Genomic DNA, 10187 nt, shown 5'->3' with positions numbered 1-10187 from the left:
GCCATCCAACAGTTACATAATGCTTGCTATGTGCCAGGCACTGTTGTCAGTGCACATCATTATTAATCTTAATAGCTGTGTGAGGTAGGTATTCTCACCTATAATGGGGATAATAAGAGAAATTAAGTAATATGCCTTAGGTTACAGACCCAGAATGAGATAATGCCAAGATTCAAGCCCATACAGACTAGCAGCAGCATATATGTTCTTAATTACTGAATTCAAAACAATATAAGTGCCACTTGAAATACGCAGATCAACTCACTGAATAATGGGAACTCTCCTCAAATTAAAGATAGTTAAGAAACATTTCGATTACAATGTGCTTTGTAGTTCTTAAAGTTATGGGTTTGAATCTACATGTCAATTTGGGGAGAATTCATATCTTCACCAAACTCGTCTTTCCATCTATCATTATTGTATCTCTAGACTTTATTTTAAATTTTGTAGCTGTAACAATTTTAGGTTAAAAAAAAAATACAGGCTATTGCCATCGCTTTTGGTTGTCCACCAGAACCTGATGGCAAGACCCTACTACTGAAGACACCACACACATTGGTCACAGGACATGAAGAAATTAAGTCAGTACTGTGCAGGAAGCTTCCTCCCTGATAGCTAGCTTTTACAGTACTAGAAGGTGCTACACAGGCTGCTGGTTTGGGAGGGGCATCATTAAGAGCCTTACCCAGCTGTGAACCCCATGAATTTCAACAAACACTGATGTTGCAAGATATGCCCATGGGTATAATAGTGGCGTGAACATCATTGGGGTAACCAACTGCTTTCTGATTAGATTTAAGGCCCTCTCCATAGGAGGAAACACATGCCTGGTTCAGAAAATCTGGTCAAGAACCCATGGTAGGGGAGCTCACAGGTCCCAGGGGTAAACCTACTATTATTATTTTGTTAAATGAACATAGTATCAAACTAGCTTCTAAATTAATATCTCTCTACCCATAGATTAGTGCAGCTCTTATACCTCATCAGAAAAGTTTTTGTGCATGGTAGTTAATGTAGAAACTCACAACTGGTCAAATACAGAGAATAAGTAACTGTGGAGGGCTCAGTCACAAATGGAACATCTGAATCACATCCCTTCTCTAAGGCTTGGGGACCATCATGGAAGAGGGGGCAGAAAGATTGTAAGAGCAAGAGGTCAAGGAAGAATGGAGGGAAACAATGTCTTCTGGACATGACAGGACCACTGTATTCACAAAGTCACAGTAACCATGGTTGTCTGCACAAACCCCACACAATATCAAGTCAGGCAACATTCTAGCATGGGGTGGGAAGGGGTTCATAAGCCCCCACCCCCTGAGGAAATATGAACAGTTGATGGCTTCTGGGGAAGGGAGACTCAGTTTGCTTTAAGGATATGGTTTCTGGTAGGTCAACCATGTTCTAGTGGATGGCCCTACACTCAGAAGTATAATTTTTAAAATATACTTTAAAAAGTTTAAAAATTCAATTCCTAACTTGGTTGCTAAGTAACTAACAATGAACTTTATATTGATTTTCAGGTAGTAGCAAAATTTCAAAAATTGACATGCAAATGTATTTTTACATACCATGCCACCATTGATTGATTTGTAGAGGAATTACTTTTTCCTTTTTCATCCTGTAATTAAGACTTAGATATAATTCCTCAATGCCCTTTACCATGTTTGGATATTGTATTAGTTATTTTTTTATTGCTCTGGTAAAATATCATGTCCAAGACAATTTATAGAAAGGAGAGTTTACTTGGGCTTATGGTTACAGAGGAATGAGAGTCCACCATGGCAGGGAGCCATGGTGGCAAGCAGCAGGCATGATGACAGGAGCAGGAAGTTCATATCTTCAATGGCAAATAGGAAACAGCAAGAGAGCAACCTGGAAGTGGGACAAGGCTATGAACTTGCAAAGCCCATCCCCAGTGATACACTTCCTCCAGCAAAGCTGCACCTCCTTAAGATTCCACGACCTCCCAAACAGTGTCACCAACTGGGACAAAGTGTTCAAATACTGGAGCCTATGGTGGGGGGCATTTATTATTCAAACTACCACATTCTACTCCCTGGCCCACATAGGATCATGGTCATATCATAATGCAAAATGCATTTAGTTAAACTTTTTAAATCCTCATAGGTTTTAATAATGTCAACACTGTTCAAAAGTCCACACAGTCTCTTTTGAGATATAAGACATTTTAACTGTGACCTTCTGTAAAATCAAAAGCAAATTATATATATTCATATACAATGGTACAGAATGTGTATTCCTATTCCAAAAGAGAGAAATTTGGACATAGTGAGGAACTACTAGACCAAAGCAAGACCAATACACAGCAGTGCAAACACCAAATTCTATAGCTCCATGGCCCATGTCTGAGACTTTAGTTCCAATGGGTTTAAATGGCTCTGATCCTCCAGCTTTGCTGTCTGCAATGTACATCTCTATTGTGGCTTGTTCCACTCCCGGTATGCAAGCTCTCTTTGGTAGATATCTCATGTCTCTGGCATCTCCAATATCTTGGGTAGTGGTTCTCTGAAACTGGATGAAAACTAGAGGACCCCCTCACTCTTGAATTTTTCATGCCTCCAAAGCCAGTACCACATGAACAACACTGCCAAGTTCAGTTGTCAGTTTGGGATGGACCCTTGATGCCTTGAATCATTTTTGGAGCAGCATTTGTATGTTGTTTCTAGGAGCAAATTCCTTGGGCCTTTTCCTTTAACAAGTTGGAAAGTTAGCTGGGTGGAGTCTTACCCTGAGGGCACCCTTCCTGTGCAGAGCAGGGGGCCTCTCCTTAATGGCAATTCCTTTAACAGTTACAGCATCTATTCCAACATATGCATAGACTTCAGGTTTCCTAAAGGTCTTTTCCTCTCCAAACTGTACATTTTGTATTTCTTTCCGCCCCATTTGCTCTTTTTCATTACAGGTGTGCATAAGCAATATCAATAATAACAAATCCATGAATTCAACATTTTGTTGTCTTAAAATTTCCTCCACCAAATAAATTAGTTAATTACTTTTTAATATAGCTTCAGGAAAATTCTTAGGACAGTGACAGAAAGTAGCAAGATTCTTGGCAGAAATATCACAGGAAGAGCCTTTAGCCCAGTTGTTTAAGTCTTTACTTCCCTCTCTTTCTGAAGCCTCTTCAATTAGGTCTCTGTAGTCCACATTAATCTAAGCACTACTGTCTTCTACTAGAATGGCCCCTCCCTTAAGCTCTGCTTATAGCATGCAATGGCTTTTCTAACCCAAGGTTTCAGTCTTCCACATAACTCCAAAAAACAATATGGTCAGGTTCTTCACAGCAACAGCCCTCTCTCTGTACCAAAGACTGTATTACTTGCTCTGATAAAATATCATGACCAAGGCAAGAGTTTATTTGGGTTACAGTTCCAGAGGGATGAATCCATCATAGCAGGGAGGCAGAGTAGCAAGCAGCAGACATGATGACAGGAGCAGGAAGCTGAGAGCTCACATCTTCAATGGCAAACAGGAAATGGAGTGAGCAAGAACTGGAAGTGAGGTAAGGCTGTGAACTCTCAAAACTTGCCCCTGGTGACACACTTCCTCTAGCAAAGCTAAAGATTCTATGACCTCCCAAACAGTGCCATCTACTGGCACAGTCTTCAAACACTTGAGCCTATGGGGGATATTTCTCATTCAAATCACCACAGGTATCAAGGTTATTGGAGTTATTTGAGATGATGTAGCATATGTGCAAAAGTTTCAAGTTGGAATACTTTTGCTCCAGTAATATTGGGTGGAAATTGATAACAAACCTGCTATGCATAGTGCAGCCACAAAAAGGTTTTCAAACAGCTGTTTCTTTCATAGTAATTCTTCTCTGACTGTTATGGCCACTAGTGGGTCTTTTCAGTCCAGAAATTATTTTCAGTTGTCAGTAGTTTGACAGACTCTAAGTTCCTTCAACAGATTCTTGCTTTTGTTATTTTTAAATTAGGTATTAGATCTTTTGTGGTGATTCCCCCAGCTTTTTTTCAGAGCTACTTACTACATTTGTTCATGCCTTTAACTTTTGCTTGGTAGCTAAAGTTTAAGGCCTCTCCAGGATAACCTTAGAGGTAAACATTCACTCTGGTCTGCACTGATGTAGAGATCTGACTCCATGTAGTACGGCAGATAGTAGGTTCAATACCTTTTGAACACAACTTGGTTTCATTATTTCTATTATTGGTGTGTGTTTGCATGATATTCATAGACAGCATACCAGGATGTGGATGTAGAGGTCAGAGGACAACTCTGTAGAGTCAGTTCTCTCTTTCCACCTTTATGTGGGTTTTTGGGCTCAAACTCGGGTCACCAGGCTTTCACAACAAGTACTATTACCCAGTGAGCCAACTTGCCAGCCTGGGTTTTTAAAATTTTTATTTTTATGTGTATTAGTTATGTATCTAAGTGCACCACATGTATACAATCCCCATAAAGACCAGAAGAGGGCATTGGATCTCATGGAACTGGAGTTATGATGGTTGTTAGCCACCATGTGAGTGCTGGGAATAGAACCCATGTTCTCTGCAAGAACAGCAAGTGGTGTTCTTAATCACTGAACCATCTCTCCAGCCCCTATGGATTTTTTTTTTTTTTTTTTTTTGAGATAAGGTATAACATTGCCCAGGCTGGCCTCAGACTTGCTGTGTGCAAGGCTAGCTTTGGGTTCCTGACCCTCCTGCCCTAGCATCCCTGAGTGATGTATTATAGGTATGTGCCTCCATGCCTGACTTTGCAGATTCCTATCTCAAAGAATTACGTGCCTCTTCTTCCTAAGCCTGTGTCCTGAAGGAATTTGCTTGGATCTTGCTGGCTATTCCAGCTTAGAGATAGGGCTCTGCTTCCTTTGTTATGCCAGTTGTCACTTCTTGATTTCTCATATGCTGGCCTGCCATGCTTAAGTCTATAGCTCAAAATTTTTTCATTATGTTTATTTATTGTATGTGCACATGTCAGAGCAGTTGCGGAGCTCAGAGAACAACTTGAGGGTGTTGGTTCTCTCCTTGCTTTCACCATGTGGGTCACAGGGATTGAATTTAAGTTATCAGCCTTGGTGGCAAGCTCCTATTTTATCCTCCGAGCCATCTCACCAGCCCCAATTCTCTGTTTTTGTGAAGATCTTTTTTTTATTCTTTTGATCTGTGTAGGGGAAGGGGACTTAAATATATTCAAAGTTTAAGTGGAAAATCTCAATGTTTTGAACTTCATATCTTCACTGTCCAGTATTGAAGCCACCAGTCACACTCAACTACTCAATAGTTCTGTCTATCTAGTGGCTACCATACTGGGCAGTGCAGCTATAGAGCAGTCTGGTCTCCTTGTTCTATTGAATAATACTTAGGAAATTCCAGAGATGCCTTCCACGACCACCTAGCGTATACTTCCCTATTACTTGCTAGCACATCTCTGTAATTGTGTATAACATTTGTCACTAGTTGACATTTTTCTAATCTTTCTTCATGACAGATTAGGTCTATATTAGCAGTAAATCCTATTTCCTTAGCACCTCTAATGTATGGTAGGTATTTGATAGGTTTGTGAAGTGAATGAACCTACATTAGCCCACCAGGAGTATCTCCTTGCCTTTCCTGCTGGTGTAGAACATGGTCCTCCTAGGAAGATAGTTCCCATATTCATTGGATCAGCTGTGCCTGCTTGCAAGAGTCTATAACTTACTGACTTTTGACATCTCCTTATAGAAGGAGGTGGGGGGGAGGGTTTTTGTGCACCCCCCCCCGTGAAATTCCAGCTATTTCTCCCATTTACTTGCATGTAGTTATGCCCTAATTGACAGCCCTCAGTCTCTGGAGGTGCTAGAGTATATAGGTCGGGTTAAGTTCATTGAAGAAGGGTTCTATCTATGTGGTTATAGGGAAGCCATCATTTCTGCTGGGTTACGACTTTCTAGTGCAGCTGCTTTTCAATCAGCCACATTCCTGCCAGTAGGCCCTCGTCCATGATCTGTGAATAAGCCCAATAAATTCACTGCTTCCTTAGGATAAACTTTGGTGGAAACATACCTTATCACTGGGACCTAAGGAGGAGTAGATGTTGTCTATGCTCTTCCAGGTACACAGGGAAGGAATTCTCACAACACTTTCTCATTTTATTTTTATTTAAAAAAAATCTTTTTTTGGTTTATTTTTATTTTATGTGTTTGAGTGTGTTGCCTTCATGTATGTAAGTGCACCCATGTCATGCAATGTCCATGGAGGCCATCAGGTCCCCTGCAACTGGAGTTACAGTTATTAGCTGCCAAGTGGATGCTGGGAACCTAACTCAGATCCTCTGGAAAGCAGTAGTGCTCTTAGCCACAGAGTCATCTCTCCAGTTTCTCTTGCTCATTTCAAATTACAAATTCAGAATCACAAATCAAGTGTGTGTGAATAAAAGGAAGCGTTAACATGATGGCCTCCTTTTTCACTGGTCTTAAGAGTTCCTTGTTCTGAATTTCTCACCTTTTCATGCTGCTTATTCCTCACTTCTTTTGCAAGCTCTCTCTCTCTCTCTCTCTCTCTCTCTCTCTCTCTTGTATACTCATAATGAAAACAACATGGTCATGGCGAATATGCATCTTAAAATGTTCTTGAATTCAGTTTGTATGAATTTTAATTAAACATTTTATAACTATATTCATCAAGTAATTTGGTCCGTAGTCTCTCTCTCTCTCTCTCTCTCTCTCTCTCTCTCTCTCTCTCTCTGTGATGATGGAAACTAAACCTAGGCTCTTGTACACACTTAACAAGTACTTAATCTGAGTTATGTTCCCAGCCCTTTTTTACTTTGATATTTTGAGACAGGGATTTGATATGTGACTTTGGATGCCCTTGAATGCCCTCTATAGCACAGGGTGGTCTTGAAGTTATGACCCTCCTTCCTCAGCCTACTTCATAGCTGGCATTACAGGTTTGGGGCACCAAGCCTAACGTGCAACTTCTCTAGATTAAGTGCTAGTTTGGATTGCTTTTTTACATGTAAATCTTGAAAAAAGAGATCAGAATAATTTCTGAAGGTGAGAGTCTGTCCTCACATCCTCATTTGTTCTGGTTCATTGGGCAATAATACACGTATTTGTTATTTTAGATGTGTATGTATTGAATTTCTCCATATAAGATCTGCATGGGTTGGCCAAAACATAGCCTCCAAATATTCCTGGGTCTCTAAAAACTATGAATGTCACCTTATATGGAAAAAACAACTTGGAAGCTGTGATTAAATTTTTTGACAGGTGGAAGATTATCATGGATTATTTGTGTGGTCCCTAAATTCAACCAAAAGTGTCCTTAGGGAGGCCAGCAGCGATTAGACTACAGAAGAGCAGGTGGCTATGAGACCATGAAGGAAAGACAGTGGTGAAGTGATGTAGCCTGAGGGGATGCTGGTACCCTTCTGAAGGGGATGCTGACACCAGTCCAAAGCTGAAGGTAACATAATGCAGGGATTCTCCCCCGGGCTCCAAAAGAAACTAGCCCTCACTATCCTGATTTTATACTTATAAGACTGTTGGAACTTCTAGTTTGCACAACTGTAAGAGAATAAATTTGTATTTCAAGTTGTATTAGTCACTTTTCTGCTGCTGTGATAGAAACACTGACCAAAGCAACTTATGAAAGGAAGAATTTATTTGACCTTACGGTTCCAGGGGAATTACAGTCTGTCTTGGTGGGGAGGCATGGGGCAGAGGTGGCTGTAGGAGGAGAGGAAGCTAAGCTCTATATCTTCAAGCAGACACAGGAAACAAGAGAGTGACTGGAGATCTGGCAAGGCTTAAGAACTCTCTAAGCCCACCCCCAGTGACATGCTTTCTCCAGGATAACCACACCTTCTAAGTCTTCCCAAAAAAGCACAACCAACTGGGAACAAAATGTCCAGATACTTGGAGCCTATGGGGGACATTTTCATTCAAAATACCACACAAGTCATTATCCTTGTGGTAATTTACTATAGTAGAAACAGGAAATTAATAAAGGCTGCAATGTATTCTGTATCTAAGAGCTTAAATGATCCTGGGGAAGCATTAAGAAGGATTTACACAGCTTCTTGATATTTACTCTTTAAATGGTGATTGTTTATGAGGTCTGTTCACCTTTTCCTGCTATAACTATCACTTTAAAGTTAGGATTGTTTTTATTGTTATTGATTTCATAGTGAAGCTATACATTGAAACTGAGCTTGCATGCTGACTTTCTAGCTATCTTCATCTGATCCTTCTATAATAGGTGAAGTATTTTCATTATGTTTAGTTTGGCAACCAATAAAAATGCATTGGGACAGCTAACCCCTCTAGCCTGTCTATTTCAGGAATTGCAAGTAGACATACTAATCAGTGACAGTAATAACTCGAAGGAGAAAAATGATCTTTGTTCCGCATTCTTGTAAAAGACAGAAACATCTCATCACTAGGTGATTACAATGAGATGTCAGTTGGCATCTTCACCTGTGAGGTGTCCATCAGTCTTTGATCATCCCTCTACTACTTTATAACCTTCCCTGTAAATGACTTTCCCTACAAGATGACTCTTTAGGGATAAGAATCCCTGCCAACTTTTGACTAGCTAGCTTATTGTAATAAAGCTTTTTCTCTACCATGCCTCTTGATGGATTATTTCCATTATGGAGTGAGTTCAGTGTGTGTGTGTGTGTGTTTTGTTTTGCTTTTGTTGTTGTTTATTTTAGACAGGGTCTCCGTGTAGCCCCAGCTGGCCTGGAACTCACTATGTAGACCAGGCTAACCTGATATCCACCTGCCTCAGCTTCCCAAGTACTGGCTAGGATTAAAGACAAGTGTCACCACACCTGGTTTTAAAATGACTCTTTTAGATGGTAGCATCAGGATAAAGAGTTGTGCAATTTTATTAGTAAACATTCATTGGAATATTTATTATATACTATCCACATAAAAGATTGTTAATGTAATACATTTCTTTTCTTTCTTTTTTGGTCTTTTTGAGACAGGGTTTACCTGTAGCCCCAGCTGGCCTAGAATCCACTATGTACTATGTAGACCAGGCTGGCCTTGAACTCACAGAGATCTGCCTGCCTCTACCTCCCAAGTGCTGGGATCAAAGGAATGCGGCACCACACCAGGTTAACATAATACATTTATACAATAGAACTTTACATAGCCATTGAACTTTTAAGGAGCATTTCATGATACAGTGAATTTTAGAGTGACTCTGCATGATAAACAACTACTAAAGGCAGTTTTCTTCCCCAAGTTATATACCAAACAAATGAACAACAAAAGAGTAGACTGAAGTAGCCACTACTTTGTTTTTTTTCTTGAGTGGTAGAATTTACAAAAATATTTTTATGTCCTCTACAAGTGACACTTAAAAAAAGTTCCCCCAACCTTGGTTCACCAGCAACCTTTCTGGACTTGTACTGTGTGGATGGTCAGAAGAATTTCTTTTTACTTTTAACAAACAGTAGTGAAGGCCTCTTTCCTCACATTTTGTGTGGTAATGTGATTGCCTCATGAGTATATCTGGTTTCTTACTCCTCTAGAAGAGTCATTGTTTTTTGACTGAAAGGAGGCAGGACTAGATTAATGTTTTATTCAAGACCTAAGCCTGTTAATTGGCATACAGTAGGATGAGTTAAATAAATGCATTCTTTTCAAGAGCAAGTGGTAGGTGACTAGGACCCTGTTACCAATCCCATTACAACCGCTATTTTACCTGTGTAGTAGATTGTGCTCAAACCAATACAGTCGAGTTAGCCTCCTTCCTCTTTCACAGTACCATGTTACCTCCCAGAAGACACCTAATGAAAATGCATGGTCCTGGCGCTGATCGCTGCGCTCCCATGGTCCTGCAGGCCTTTTTTTTTTTTTTTTTCACCTTGCAAGGATTTTTCCAAAATGCAAAACAGATGTAAAAAATATATTATACTAAACATAAAGTTCTCATAGATGACAGTGATAATGAACATGATTATGGGTAGTACCATGATGCAGCCTTTGGAATTTTTCTGTGAACAGATTGTTTTATTTCCCTGCTTCTGTCCCATGTACAGATTCTGATTCCTAGAAGTCCCCCAGGTCATTTAGCCTAAAAATCTTCTGTTCAGAACTGTCTTTTCCTAAGCATAGCTGTTTAAGTAAAAGCAGAAACCAACTGCTCCTCAGTGGTTATCTTCTGCCCAGAACCACCAGGCCTCTTAATCAAAATGTATTT

Source organism: Nannospalax galili, unplaced genomic scaffold (assembly GCF_000622305.1).
Source record: "Nannospalax galili isolate Female #2095 unplaced genomic scaffold, S.galili_v1.0 scaffold235, whole genome shotgun sequence".
In the NCBI taxonomy this organism is placed as follows: Eukaryota; Metazoa; Chordata; class Mammalia; order Rodentia; family Spalacidae; genus Nannospalax; species Nannospalax galili.
The sequence above is the reverse complement of the archived record's forward strand: the minus strand, read 5'-3'. Positions refer to the sequence as shown.